General features: G+C 38.5%; 1 protein-coding gene and 1 long non-coding RNA gene across 4 annotated transcripts in view; both read left to right on the top strand.

Annotated features, from left to right (window-relative positions):
- LOC138190738 (two pore potassium channel protein sup-9-like) overlaps positions 1 to 16,226 on the top strand; it is a 1,051,447-nt gene that overhangs the window by 961,313 nt on the left and 73,908 nt on the right. The gene's annotated exons all lie outside the window — the stretch shown is intronic.
- On the top strand, positions 8,716 to 11,500 carry LOC124224928 (uncharacterized). 3 transcript variants are annotated; one of them, XR_006884950.2, is made up of 6 exons: positions 8,716 to 9,298; positions 9,893 to 10,006; positions 10,123 to 10,243; positions 10,307 to 10,445; positions 10,680 to 10,808; positions 10,901 to 11,499. It is a non-coding gene; the product is annotated as an uncharacterized lncRNA (long non-coding RNA). The 3 variants fall into 3 exon arrangements; XR_006884951.2 differs by having other exon boundaries at positions 10,328 to 10,445; positions 10,680 to 11,500; XR_006884949.2 differs by having other exon boundaries at positions 10,680 to 11,500.

Here is a 16,226-nt window from a genome sequence, read left to right as displayed (position 1 = left end):
CAAAACGTTACCCGCTAATCCGAGCACTCCAATTCGGCACTTCCCGACCTACTCGAGAGGTGACACAAAAAAAAAAAACGATAACGCGGTTCGACCCGGTACAGCGAAATTCGGCTATACTTGATTTCACTAACGAGAAAGATTCAACTAAAACCCGTGACTCTACTCAACTTTTTCAGAAACTCAAAATTTACTTTACTCTAACCCGCGTACTCAGGCTACGGTCATCAAGCAAAAGAATCGGCAAAAGAATTTCGAGTACTTTTCTACAACGCAAATCCAAAACGGCTATCCGTTACTCGGCAAGCCTTTTCGCAATCATGCTCGAAATTCAATCGCGGGGATAGAAGCAGCGCCTACCTTCTACATCCTTGCAACCCCCTTTCCATTCCCCTCGCGATTTTTGGGCGACTCCATTGCTTCGCGAACTTCCCCAAAACGTGACTGCTAATCACGACCGCCAGAACTAGAGTGGTTTCAAAAACCTACCACCTGCCGCAACACGGATCTCGATACGCCATCCCACACGTGACGTCATACCCCAAGAATACGCAATAATCGATCCGTCATCGATTTCGTCGATCGCGCAACTCGACGCGCACCTTCGATAGCATCGCTGCGCAGAACTTGAAGCTAGCTCGCAATTTCGTCCTCCGCGCAGCTCCATGACGTCTTGGCGGTGAGCGTGGTGCTCCCTCGTCGCTAGTCGGTCCGTCGCAAGTTCGCTGGTCAATTGTTGGCGGGGTGAAGGGGAAGAGGCTGCGGCGCGCCGGCCGCCAGCGGGAATCGCGTCCACCTTGGATTCCCGCGATGCGGGGATCTGCGTCGGCTCCCCCTCCGCAGCCTCGACATCCTTCCTTCGCAATTGTCGCTAGTCCGCCACTTCGCACTTTCCTCGAATTCGGTGTCGACTTCTTGCCTGATGCCGTTGTAGCTCGAAAAATAAAAAAACAAAAAAAACTGAAATATCTTACGCTGGTCGCTAAAGTGTCCCCTCTCGTAGTTTCGGATGCGTGACTCTAGTCCTGGCGCTCTTTTCCAAAAACTTCGCGACTCAATTTCGGAAATTCCTAAATTTTTGGTTCCGCCCAGGGTTCAAGGAGCCCCTTGTAACGGGCATCAAAAATGCCACGTTACAACATGTATATCGAAGCGAAACGTCCGAGACGGACTTTTGTCAGGAAAGGCCGAACTGTGAGCATCAAATATTATTGGGAAGAATAATGATAATGAGTCGGAGTCTTAGCTCCAACTGACGACGTGAGAGAGGGAATTTGACGAATGCGAGCGAAATGACGAGTCAGTTCGACGAGAGGCCCCGTGCTGTGAACCTCGCCTAATAAAGTATCAATCATCTCTGACAAGAAATCTATTATTTCAAGCCCACCCTATCAACTCACAAATAAAATAAACCCCATAGTCTTACCCTTACAGGTATACTAATCAATCCAACTTTAGATAGCGATACCATTCGAACGGTTGTTCCACATTTGGAAGTCTCAATATTTTCCTGTGTTATTCTTATGGGAAATCTTAAAATGCAATGCGCCGTTTGAAATAATTTTTTTTTTTTAAGCTCTCCTTCTAGAAATCGTTTTTTTAACCCCAAATTAACTTCTAATGCCGGATGCAATCGAAAAAAAAATTGATTCTTTCCCGCACACCCTAATATGTATACATACTCACACCACCGTAATTAATTTTTTTTTTTATTTTATTTCATCTTAAAATTCACAGATATTTTATATCTAAAATTATTTACAGCAATATTTTCTAAGATTATGACTAAAATCCGAAAGAAAAAACAATATTATAAATAGTAAGAATCTAATTACAGGTTCGAATTGTTGAGAAAAAAATAGCATAGTTCTAAAAAAAAAAAATGTACGATAATTATCAACGGAGTTATTGAGTTGTTAATTGAGCGGTGAGAACAGCCGGGCGCGCGAAGCCTCGACCCCCCCATCGCGCCGCCCGACTTCATTCCTCCGACTCCAGCCGCTCGACGAACGTTGGCCAAATTTTTTATACTAGATACAACGCACCTAGAGATCTGAAAAAATTCACGGTGATGCCTCGGGGTGTTGAGAGATAGCTGATATTTTTTTTTCCCCCTTAATATTAATTGCAACAACAATAAACAAAATAACACTTAAACACCGTTATCTCCGGTTCTAATCAAGATATTCATGTTTTTTTTTTTTCAATTACTCGTAAAATGAAGAGCAAATACAATCCATCATAATATTTACAATAATATGAATGTTTTCGGAGATATCTCTATTTGTTTATAAGCAAAAAATTTCAAGTCGCCCAAAAATTGTGATTTTTGAGTACGAAAAATTTTTTTTTTCATTTATGGAAAGTGCAAGTAACGAACTGACTCCATGAATTTCTGGCAACCCGTGGGCCAATCACATAAGAAAGGGCAGACGATATACGGATGTTGGCTCGTCGCGGATTGTTGCTCAACTATATAACACAGTCAAAAAAGCCTTGCACGATAATTTCGAAGACACTTCATATTATCTGTACCATGAGTTTCAAAGTCACGCGTTGTTTTTTCATCAATTTATAATAAGAAATGTAAATTTTTTTTGTTTCCACGGCATTTTGCGTTTTGCGACTGAACAAATAGAGGAAATTGATCTCACGACTGCTTGTTTTATCGAGATTGATGAGACGAACAACTTTTGTTTGAACAGTTTTCATGTATAACCCATAACAAAGACGTTATTTAACAAAATGTGAGGTCTCAAAAGTTAAAACAATCGTTACGAATAAAACGGGACCTAACTTTTTGGGGCATAGGTGAAAATATGTTCTTCGGTCTCTAATGGACCTATAAAAAAATCGGTTAACCTACGTTATTCCAGTATAGAACCTAATTCTATTCTCCTGGACTAGTAGGGCTAAGAGAGAGACACGAATATAGACAAAGAAAGACAAGATGGCATTTGCCATCTTGCATCTAGAAATTACGAAGTTATGACTTCAGATTCATGATCAGCCATTCCAAAAACCCCCAAATGACTAAATTCAGGCCAAACTATTGAGCAGAAAGATATAAGATATAAAACTTGACGTCCACCATATCAGATCCGCCATTTCGAATTTTGAAAATCTAATGACAGATTCGTAATCAGCGACGCCGAAAACCCCTGAGTACAAAGTTTTAGAGAAATTAATAAGTATTTGGAATTTCACGTCCACCATAATGGATCAGAACCAGAATTGAATTACGGAAATCGAATGCCGGATTCGTAATCAGTGACCTCGAAAACCCCCGAGTACCAATTTTCATCGAAATCGGTGCAGATGAAAAATGCATAACTGAAAGGGATATAGGTGCACCAACTTAAAAATTAGCTAAATGTATGTTAATTCCGTTAAATGAAGTAATAGGAAAATCTCAATTCCATGTTAAAAATTCTTGGGATTCAGCGAATGTAATTAGAGGATTTCACATACCAGCTACACATAGATTGATGTAACGTCACTGTTTACTAATATTCACATACAATCAGTTTTAAGTTGCATATATGATAGATGGAATGAAATTGGAAAACACACTAGATTACCAAAAGAGGAATACTTGAAGGCGGCAGAACTCTGTTTAACATACACATATTTTGTACATAAGAAGGTATTTTACCAACAAATCCAAGGTGTTGCAATGGGGTCTCCCATCAGCCCCGCCATTGCAAATCTAGTCGTGTAAAACTTGAAAACTCAACAATCCAAAGTTTAAACTATAAATTACCTTTTTACAAGAGATATGTCGATGATATTCTTACCACTGTACACACAGACAATGTGACGGACATAGTAAAAAAGTTTAACCAATTTCATTCCAATTTCCAATTTACTTTCGAATTACAATCTAATAATAGCAATAGTTTCTTAGATTTAAATATTATCAACATTAACAATGTTCTCAATATTGATGGGCTTAGAAACCCCACTTAGTCTGGGAGATATTTATATTTTACATCACATCACCCTTTAACATATAAGAAGATGTAGTTTCAGGATTAGTAGACACAGGTTTTAAATTAGCTGAACTACAATTTAGGGGAAAAAACGTAAAGTTAATTGAGGACACATTCTACGATAATAGCTATCCAAAAAAATTAATCGAAAACATCCCGGCCACCAGAATTGATAAACTTTATAATAGTGGTTTTGTCGCGTACGGCCATGCTGCGGGTCTGACGCAGAACACAGCTGTCGCATTAAGCCTCTCGTCCGACACGGTCTCGCTAGCTCAGCGACGTAAATGTACTACAATGTGAAATAAAGCTAGATCAACATACTGGTGTTCCTTTGGTTCCGTATCCAAAAAATGGCGACGAGGAAAGAAAGGAATCACACAATGCGCATAGTAAAAAGTAAAAATTAAAATTGAAACGGGCAATGAGTGAAGAGTGGACTGAAATCGAGGAGCACGTGGCGACAGGAAAAAACGCGTGGATTTACGCACAGACAAAAGAGACATTAATCCAAGCCTGTCACTATTATAACATCGACGTAGAGCCCTCAACGAACATCGATGAATTACGGGAGATCTTGTCGGAATTTGTGAAAGTGCAAGCAAAGCAAACTAAAAAGAACGAACCAGAGGAGAAAAATAAAATTCCGGGGACATCACGAGTATCAGCAGGGACAATCGGAGATACACTGGCTGACGTAATGGCGCCCAACATAGGTAAACTTACCGAGTTCGAAGCAGAAAAACAAACCTGGGCCGATATAGAACAAGTCAAATTCTACCTCGGCGCAAATAATATTACCAACGATTCAAATAAACGGGCCACGCTGTTGACAGCAATTGAAACGAAAAATTACGCGATAATAAAATCTCTCTGCTCGCCAACTGCTCCGAAAGATAAAGAATACAATGATATCCTTGATAAATGTAAGTCGCATTTCGGTCAGAGTATAAACGAACTCTTAGCTCGGATCCACTTTCACAAACGAAACCAACAAGAAAATGTAACGCTAAAGGATTTCGTTCGCGAGATAGGAAGATTAGAGGTAGATTGTAAATTCTCAGGTCCTGACAGGAAATTATCTATGCATATCAGGCGGAATACGGAATGAAGAGCTTCAAAGATCCTTATGCCGACGACACGAGGAATCGGTAACGACAACATACCCGGACGGATTATCGCTTGATAAAGCCCTAGAAACAGCTAGTAACGCGAAATCGGCGAAACAGCAACAAAAAATACTTAATCAACCGGACGCGGAAACGATTAAAAATATTTCGAAAAATAAAACATTCAAACTAAACAAAAAAGACACAAATCAAATACCGTCTCGTGACCCGTGTAACCGCTGCGGGTGGTCGAACCATTTGCAAGATAAATGTTTTTATAAAAATGAAAAATGTAGCTTTTGCGACGAGGTCGGGCATCTAATTAGAGTCTGCAAGGCCCGACAACGATCGATTGAGAAACAACTAGTGCCACCAAACAAATCGACGCGAACTCACCAAGTAGAAGAAACCTCAAGCAGCGACTCGGACCATGACGATATTTACGCATGCAGCATCGCGGTGTAATCGATGCGAGGCAAGGAAAGTAAGAACGAATACGTCGAGGAAATTCACATGAATTCAAAGCTGTGTCAATTCGAAGTCGATAATGGAGCTCGACAATCACTCATGAATAAACAAACTTACCGGAAAATCTGGCCGGAAAAGAAACCCTCCTGGCTGGAAAAGCACGTCAAACTATACGGGTACGGAAAAAGACCAATCGACGTAATCGGAGTAACTAACGTAAGCGTGCGTCATCGAAACAAGGAACAAGTGTTGCCGATAGTAGAAACAAACGAAAGCCTGGGACCCAATCTACTGGGAAAAAATTGATTCGAGCAATTGGGTATAGCAATGATTGGAATACACAGTGTATGCGAAGAGAAGGGCATATTAAAAAAATTTCCGTACCTCACGTTGAAAACCCTCAAAGGGCATAATGGGACGCCGATACATATCGAGTTGAAAGAAAACGCTCACCCAAAATTTATTAAATCTAGAAGAATACCGTACGGACTTTGAGAAGCAGCGATATACGAATTGAAATCCATGGTAAATCAAAGAATGCTGACACCCATCGACCAGTCCGACTGGGCAACACCCGTTTTGTTCGTGAGAAAAACCAACGGAAAAATAAGAGTTGTCGGAGACTACAAATCCACGGTAAACCCAGAGATCCGTGAATCTGAATATCCACTACCGACGGTCGAGGAAGTGTTAGCAACACTCAACGAACGAGAATTTTTTTCGCAAGTGGATTTACGTGACGCGTATAAACAACTTCGCGTCGATGAAGAAACATCAAGAATTCGCACAATCAGCACGCCAGGAGGTTTGTTCAACGTCAACCGGTTGTTAGACGCCATTACGGCAGCCCCACGAATTTTTCAAAAATTTATGGCAACGATATTGTCAGGAATACCTGGCATTCAAATCTATCTGGACAACATAAAGATACAAGGACGAGATTTGAAAGAATACGACTAACGATTGACTGAAGTCCTCCACCATCTATAACGATCGAACCTCCTGGACTTCCTGGGCCACCAAATTTCCACTGAGGGTGTCCAGCCACTGGAGAACGAGGTAATAGCTATAAAAAACATGAAAGCCCCCAAAGGTAAGCGCGAACTTCAAGTTTTCCTGGGGGGAATAAACTTTTATGCAGAATTCATTGAACACCGGGCAACAATTGCTGAACCTCTCCATCGACCGTTAGACGACGACTCAAATTGGAATTGGGAAGAACAAGAACAAAAAGCTTTTGAAAAATCAAAAAGTGAACTAATCGGATTGGGGTTTTTAGTACATTTCGACGACAAATTACCGATTGTGCTCTCCGCCGACGTCTCGCCGATTGAAATAGGAGCCGTGTTTGCCCATAAGCTGCCAGACGAAACCGAAAAACCAATAGCATATTTTTCAAAAACTCTGAACAAAGCTCAACAGAAATATGCACAGATTGATCGAGAAGCGCTGTCGCTGAAAGAGGCAGTAACACATTTTCACCAATACTTATCAGGACGCTCGTTTGCCTTGATTACAGATCACCAACCATTTTTGGGAATCTTCGAACCAAAAAATCGAAGTTCAGACCAAGTATCGCCAAAACTAAAAAGATATAAAATAGCGTTATCGGCCTACAACTACAAGTTGAGCTATCGGCCAGCAAGAAAACACCGAAATGCCGATTTTTTGTCAAGATTTCTGCTAGAAGAGGAAGTTGAAGAGGAAGAAAAAATCGGCGACGTTCTCATGCTGGAAGGCGTGACCCCGTGTCAGCAGCAGAAGTAGCTGATGAAACCGACAGGGGCGAAACACTTCAGCTCATAAAGTTGTGGTTAAATACAGCATGGCCGCAGAAAGCAGAAAAAGAACATCACGGTTTTTGGTCAAAAAGGAACGAATTATCAATCGAAAACGCTTGTTTATTATGGGGCTCAAGAATAATCGTTGCAAAAAAATTTCAATCTGAAATACTAAGATACCTACACGCAAACCATCCAGGAATCGTTGCAACAAAAACTGTGATCAATACCAAGAGATACGGCCGAGTCCGCCGAGAGCACCAATACAGCGCTGGGAAAGCCCGGATAGGCCTTGGATCCGGCTGCACATCGACTTTGCCGGTCCATTTCGAGATCAACCGTTTCTAATCGTTGTGGATGCATACACCAAATGGACAGAAGTATACCGCATTCCCTCAACGACATTGACCAACGTCATTCGTGAACTCCAACGACTTTTTGCTTCGGTCGGTCTCTCTGAACCTATAGTATCAGATAATGATCCATCATTCAGATCCGAAGAGATGCAGAAATTCTGCAAAAGAAATGGCATCGAATTCATTTTCATCGCACCTTATCATCTATCCTCGAACGGGCAAGCTAAGCGGGCCGTCTAAACGACTAAGCAGTCCTTGAAAATACTGAAGGAAGGCGAATGGGAATCAAAAATCAGCAGACTTCTCCCAAAACAGCACACGACACCGTCGAAGTCTACGAGAAGTTCACCAGGGGAAATGATGTTTAACAGAAAACTGCGGACTCCCTTGGATATACTATCACCTCAACACACCCACAGGCCAAATATCATAAAGGATACGCCCGCGGGGGCTCGCGCGCTACAAATCGGAGATTGTGTAAGAATACGTACACACAGAAAAATGGGTATAAAATGGACCGGGGCAACAGGGGAGAAGAAGAGTGGGCCACTATCTTACGAAGTACGAGAAATAATCACAGGAAATTTACACAAACGACATATCGACCAGCTACAACACGTTCCAAAGCTGATAGTGCGAGAAGAAAAATAAAAAAAAGAAGACGAAACGTTGACGGAGAAGAACGATGTACAGAAAAACATAATTATAATTTACACAGAAGAAATCACTGAAACACAGCGCCAAATAGTTTGAGACCTTTTGTTCAAATTAGTTTTTTTCTTTTCAATCATCTCGTATTAATTTGTTTCTCTCTTTCCTCTCCAAGTTTTAATATCACATGCATTGAATCAAGAGACACTTTTCGTCATGTTTATTAAATCAAATCTAGAAGAGAGGTATCTTGCGTATGGCCCTGCCGCGGGTCTGACACAGAACACAGCTATCGCGATAAACCTCTCGTCCGACGCGGTCTCGCTAGCTACACTGTAAAAAATAAGGGTTAATTTAACCGTCACATGGGTAGGTAATTTTTCATCATTCAACTGTAAATCAGTTTTACCTCCCCACTGGTCTTTTACAATCGATCGTCTACCCATACAGACATTTTTTACTACCCAAGTTATACGTAATTTTCGCATACAGACAGATAAATTTTGGTGCCGAACTGTAAATTCAGCATTTGGGTATGCGTTTTGGCTAAACGTACCCAAAGTGGTAAAATTATCTATCTGCATCACCGATAAAATAATGTGTGCGACGCGCATACCGACTGAAATTCGGCAAAACTTAGGCGTTCGCGAACGATCTTTTCGGTAGATAAATTAAATGGATGTGATTTTCGTTACGAAATTTACAGCAGTTGTATTCTGGCAACATAATAATTCAGATTCAAGTTTAGTTTCAAGTGAGAATGTGAAAAATTTTCTGTGACCACCCAAGTTATGCTGAGTTTTGCGTAGTCTGAGATGGCGCTTCCATCGCAGACGGGAGATACGCAAGAAGCGTTTAGACACGCTTCCGCGTTGTGTGTGCGGTTAAGTAGGTGGAGTGGATCAAGTGGAATTTTTTGCATTTTTCATCAGAGAATAAAGGTATGTGATATCAATTGACATTGCGTTTGGGGTTTGGGGTACGAGTAGCAACGCATGTTTTGGTGTAGATGGTGGAGTTTGCTTCTATTTCACGTATGTAGTTCTCAAACTAACTTTTTAAGGTTAGGTTCGAAGGTACTTGCTTCAGCCTGATCGTCGAGTTCTTCTCTTTTTTCAAATTTTTTTTCTTTTATACTGATCAGAGTATTGTTTCCAAGTTACAGCTATCAAGTATAATATTTACTCATTGATTGATGACTGTGTTTTGTTATTGATTGTCAAATTGTTTTGTTGCCATTTTTTTGTAAATATATTTATCAACTTTTACGCTTGTTCGTTGTCACTTTTCAGTATATAATTTCACCCAACCCATCAATTGATTTATTAAATTACTGCGATTATCTTATAACCTTCAGATCAGAACTGGACTAATCTCTTCAAATAATTACTTGTTTTTTTTTTCAACATGATTTTCTCCATAATTTATATTGTAGATTCAAATGAACTAAGAAGTGATAGAGACAAATAATAATATGTAGTATAAATTTATACGTATTTTAAATTTTGCAAATCCAAATAATTTCATGGACAAAGGTTCGTGGGCAAGAATACGGATCCATCTGGCGAAATGAGTTTTGCGATTGTCTCATCGGACCGCACCCTCTGATTGAGTGAAATCATTTTACTATGATTTATTGAAGGACCTTAGTAAGTACATAGACCAGGCAGATGCGTTATTCGTCTGTCTCCCTAACCAAAGGTTTCGGCAGATTTTCATAGTTTGCATTAAAACGCTTGACTCTGAGTTTCTAAATATTCCCTAGGTTGCCATGCTATGCCGACAATGATTCGTAATCTTGCACGTTGCACTTCCTTTGAACCGTTCCAGCTTACTGCGCTGACCATTGACTCTTATCTTTCAAACCACGCCTTCGTTTAAGCCAAGTAAGTACTAAGCTCCAAACTAAAAAATTAATAATATGACATTCATCCCAATGGTCTATTTAGATATCCATGATTTTCTGAAAGCTTCTGTTTCGATCAGACTTAAGCTAACTATGCTAAGCCACAACTCATCTTCTGCTTGAATGACTCACAAGCACGTACCATCTCTCCGGCTCATCAATTTGAACAGGACTTTTATGAGGTAATCTCCCAGGCTACAACTTGCAGTCAGTTATACCATATACATTATAATGGGCCTTGGTACTCCCAGCGAGCCTCAAGTTATAGTATTATGAAGCGGCAGATGAATGAACATTTGGCAGGGGCGACAATACTTTATACTCCTTTTTGGGATTGAGTCTGTCATTATATTCTGCTATTATGGTATCACATAATTGAAATAAGAGTGAGCATGCTAAAAAATTACATTTCACAGGTATAGAATACCTGTATGATAACCAAAATACATTATCGAAGGCTATGCGATAGTCAAAATAATGAAAGTGCAAGAGAATGGTAAAATAGCAAATCAAGAAGTTGGTGGCCTGCTTGAATTCTTCCAAAGGTCAGAGATTTTCATTTTTATTCGGTCATTCGACAGGAAAATTCCCATCAAGAAGATTGTCAGATTCAAAATTGTATATCCTCTATGAATAGGGCTATCTACGACATCAAGGGAGATGAAACTACAAAGAGTAGTAGCAGGGTGGAAAGAAGAAAGTCAGCAAAAGGAGTGTTGTTCAAAAATCCACCAATGATTTCTCCACAATTCAAAACGTTAATGCGGGATTTTGATAATTATCGGAGCTTGTGGGGTATTTAGATTATAGGGTATTTTGAGCATATAAATGTATATACTCAACAACTACCAAATAAATATAGCATTCATATAGTTTACGTCCTAGGTTAAGCATGTAAATCTGTACCTAAACACTACCGAAGAAAAATATCATAAGTTTGAAATAAATGTATCATTTGCTATCACTAATTCATTTCTAATGCCATAAATTTGTTGATGCGGGTAGTTCAAATCACCTATCACGCAGATTGAATTTACCTACACGGGTTGTAAAATCCACTCTGTTCACCTCGGAGTTATTTTTACCCTTCAACGAGGATAATCTTGATTTATGTCCCCACATACTACGTAAATTTATCGACCCAAAAAAAAAATAAAACTACATACCCATGGGTAGGCATATTTCTCTACCCAGACTAGGTAACAAGGCGTTGCACCACCCACACGGGTAAATTTACCCTCAAAATTTTTTACAGTGTAGCTAATTAAATGTACAATGTAAAATGAAGCTAGATCAACATACTGGTGTCCCCTTGGTTCCGTACCCAACAGGTTCATATGCAGAAAAACATGAATCATACGCCATGGGTGAAAACTTTAACAAGACCATCTCGTTACCTTATATTCAAGGCTTATCTAAAAATCTAAAAGGGTTCTTGAACAAATATAACATCAAAGTGGTACATAAAACGCAAAACACATCAGCAAAATTGTTTACGGAGCTTAAAGATACAGATCCTTCATTAACTCACTCAAATTTAGTCCATCGAATTGATTGTTTGGATTGTTTCAATTCATATATAGGTCAACCTTCACAATATTTAAATAAAAGACCTAATGATCATCGGTATAGCATCAAGTGCAAACATCCAAATAAATCAGCCGTATCTAACCACAGCTTAACGTTAGGACACAAGTTTGATTTTGAGAATCCCAAAATCTTTACACATGAGAATAATTACCATCATCGTTTAATTAAAGAAATGATTAACGTTGGTCGACACTCTACATGTAACAAAAGTACTGATATGGATAATTTAAATAACCTATATGCACTTCTGTTAACTTTGTGAATAGATGATAATCAATTTCAAATTTCGAATTTCGACCACCTACTTATATCGATACATAACCATCAACTATTACAGTCGTGTATCAATCGATTTTCGTGCACTCATCCACTGGGACGCTTTCAAATAACACCTAGACGCGCGATAGTAGAAAAGAACTCGTAAGTTTAATTCAATAATATCTAATAAAACCAGCAGTAAATTTTGTCTTTTTTTGGTTGATCTATACAAAAACTCTTGATAACTTAAATTCAATTTTATTACGAATTTTCTAGTCCTAATGTAAATTGGGGTCCCACAACCTCCAAAATTTAACGAATTAGTTTCGAAAACATGTTTACAGTAACAATCTTAACCCGGTGAAATTTTGGCCGACATATTTTTAAAATATTAAAATATACATAGATAATAAAGTTTTTAACCCTAATGTGCGCACCCAACTTTTCCTACGTTGGTGCGCACCCGGAGTACCCGGGTACCTACCTCCAGTTTTAATCACTTCTTGAGTTCAGATGTGAATAAAATTATTATAAATCGATTTACTTAATTGAGTAAACATGATCAAAAAGTAATTAAGCTGTATTTACGTTTAAAAGTAGAGTGTAGTTGCCACAAAGAGAGATCGAAGGACGGGATCTCGATTGCTCCATAGTCAACTATTGGCTTTATCGAGCAGCAGATGTTCCAAATGTCTGTGGAAGTAGCAGTTGGATAGTTAGATCCCTTTTCAAGTATACAAGGGCCCAGCAGTGACGCACTTGCTTATTTAGGAACATTTATTAATATTAACATTGATTTACAGATGAATAAATCAAATCAAATATTAAATATCTGGCGTGAAATTCAAAGTTTTTACAGATTTATTTCTCCCACCAAAAACGTGTAATCTTTCAGAAATTTGTAGAAGCCTTACAAGCTACAAAAAACAAAAACTCTGCAGAACTTTCCAGAATTCAACGTCACACCGAAATCCGTTAGCCGCAGACTGCTCAACGTCAAGTCGAAACTCGTCAGACGATTCCAAAAATTGTTTGTCAGTCTAAATTCTAAGAATTCGTTCAGGATTGTTGCATGAACTTCCCGACGTCGTACCTCTCGATTATCGGAGAACCTTCTCGAAGTTGGAACCTTGTAAACCTTCTGGAAGCTCAACTTGACCCGTGCTAAGATTAGCGGTCGAACGTCTGAAGGTTCACGGTCGCACTGAGTAATGCTGTTTCTCGATCCCGCGTGGTTAGGATGGTAAAACAGAGCACAACTTTCTGGTATTGGTAAGAACTGTGGTAACAGACAGATAATTTGGAAATTTTTTTTTACCGACGAAGAGCGGAATTTATCTGACGAGGGTGGGTATAACCTTCAAGGTTTTGCGTTTGGTGAGAGCTTTGCCGGTAATGTAGGTGTTTGTATCCAGAAAGAGTACTGTTCCGCTACTCATATAGTCTAGAGTGAAATGTGTTATCATTGATAATGGAATCGATTTGAAAGGAAAGGTACCCGTGTGGTGGACTGGATTTAGCCGAAGACGAAAAGATTCATCTATGCGCAAAGGACAGTTTTGATCCAGAAAAAGCATTCGATGATTATCCTAATCGCCTTTAAGAATACATATAGGATACTTTACGTGATTAGGAGGTTTGGCATCTAGAGATCAAAAAATAATTGTGTTTCTGTAATGAATGAAATATATTTTCATTATTCAAAAGTCTCAAAACTATTATTTACAAAGAAAACCTTACCTGTAATAAACGAAACGACATTTGATGTTCATTAACCAGTATGTCAGTTCTTAATCACAGGTTTGAGTTTTAGGTTATCTTTGCCATAATTAACCATGTGTCAAGTGATAATGTTCCGACGCTCGATGTTCAGGAGAGCACGGTAATATTTGAAGGAAATATATTTCCTTTACATACATTTACTGCGCCCAAAAGAACCATTTTGCCCTTTTGTATATGAGACAAACGCTTTTGCAGGGGAATCGCAAATAACCGCCGTAATTTTCATTCGGTACACTTCATCTTGAAACTTGAAGCCTTTCCGATTTAATTTTTTATATTCTTACGCAAAATATGTTAAAAAATTTTGACCTGTACGAGGTTGAGTGTATCCACGATAAGCACCAACGATAAAAGGTGTCGTTGGCTCGTTGAGGAAAATTTGTACTAACAATAAGACTGGCCGTAATTGGCTTTTCAAGCTTTGAGAAACAGGAAAACCGTCTATGTTAACGTTAAGGCCAAGCTACAGAGATTTTTGCAAGTAAAAAGTGTTAGAAGAAAACCAGCTGCGCCATTGTTTGTAAAATAGTTCCATATGATATAGTGAGATGTTTTTCACTCGACTTTATTATTTATCACTTTTTTATTAACAATTTTATGCAAAAAATCGCGTTTTTTTCAGTTTTTTGCTTATAAAATTGAAACTATCACAGCAATCGTGATGGTGTCATTAGTAAAATTGTAGAAAATGAAAAGACGAACAAAATGATCGGACGACTCGATCGGACTCGTAGTTTAAGAGAAAATCGGAAAAGACAGCCCAAAATGGAGTTTTTTCAAAAATTCATAACTTAGTTATTTTTCAAGTTGTAGCGTAGACCCTCCGGTCAGTATTAGTTATTGATATAAAATTTATATGTGCGAAGAGCAGGAACTGTCCGATGCATAGTTTTTGATATGTGGCCATTTGAATATTTTACTATGCAATTTTCCAGCAGACCTGAATGCGACAGGTATGGTCCGATTTCAATTTCCCAAAAAGAATTTGAAAGTAGAATTCTCATACTACAAAACGTTTATCTTGGTTTTTCATTAAAACGCTGAGAAATATGTTAAAAATAAGCTGAACCTCACGAAAAACGGCCGAGCGCGTGAGAGTAGTTGAAGAGTGGGGGTAGAGCAGCAAGCAAGGAGAAGCATGTATACATATATAGTAATACTGTTGCGCCACGCATATTTCACGATCTTTTCATTAGAATATTTCAGCAAAAAATAGGAATATCTGAACTCATTTTTTTTTGTTTCCGGGGTATTTCGTTCCGAGAAACACGATTCTCAATCAAATCGATCGAAAAACGAACTGGAGAGCAACAATTCTACTTTTTTGGCTATATTCTGTTATATCATTTAGAAACATTATGAACGTGTATAGTATTTATAGCTGCATTACTTTGAATGGAATTATATCGGAGGAAAATTAATATGGATGTGATGTATAAAATATTAATATTTATTTCACAAATTGTTACGTATAAAACAGTACAAAATTTTACAATAACTTTCTCTTTTTCGATGGTATTCAAATTGAGTTCGTATCATCAAAATTTTCGTCAACATGGGCGTTTTTTTTTCAATGTTTTCTAAATGATATAACAGAATATAGCAAAAAAAGTAGAATTGTTGATCGCCTGTTTGTTTTTCGAACGATTTGATTGGAGAATCGTGTTTCTCGGACCGAAATACCCCGGAAACAAAAAAAAAAATGAGGACAGATATTCCTATTTCTTGCTGAAATATTCTAATGAAAAGATCGTGAAATATGCGTGGCGCAACAGTATTACTATATATGTATACATGCTTCTCCTTGCTTGCTGCTCTACCCCCACTCTTCAACTACTCTCACGCGCTCGGCCGTTTTTCGTGAGGTTCAGCTTATTTTTAACATATTTCTCAGCGTTTTAATGAAAAACCAAGATAAACGTTTTGTAGTATGAGAATTCTACTTTCAAATTCTTTTTGGGAAATTGAAATCGGACCATACCTGTCGCATTCAGGTCTGCTGGAAAATTGCATAGTAAAATATTCAAATGGCCACATATCAAAAACTATGCATCGGACAGTTCCTGCTCTTCGCACATATAAATTTTATATCAATAACTAATACTGACCGGAGGATCTACGCTACAACTTGAAAAATAACTAAGTTATGAATTTTTGAAAAAACTCCATTTTGGGCTGTCTTTTCCGATTTTCTCTTAAACTACGAGTCCGATCGAGTCGTCCGATCATTTTGTTCGTCTTTTCATTTTCTACAATTTTACTAATGACACCATCACGATTGCTGTGATAGTTTCAATTTTATAAGCAAAAAACTGAAAAAAACGCGATTTTTT

The sequence above is a fragment of the Neodiprion pinetum genome, chromosome 1 (assembly GCF_021155775.2).
Source record: "Neodiprion pinetum isolate iyNeoPine1 chromosome 1, iyNeoPine1.2, whole genome shotgun sequence".
NCBI classification, from domain to species: domain Eukaryota; kingdom Metazoa; phylum Arthropoda; class Insecta; order Hymenoptera; family Diprionidae; genus Neodiprion; species Neodiprion pinetum.
This window is presented reverse-complemented; position numbering and strand designations above follow the sequence as displayed.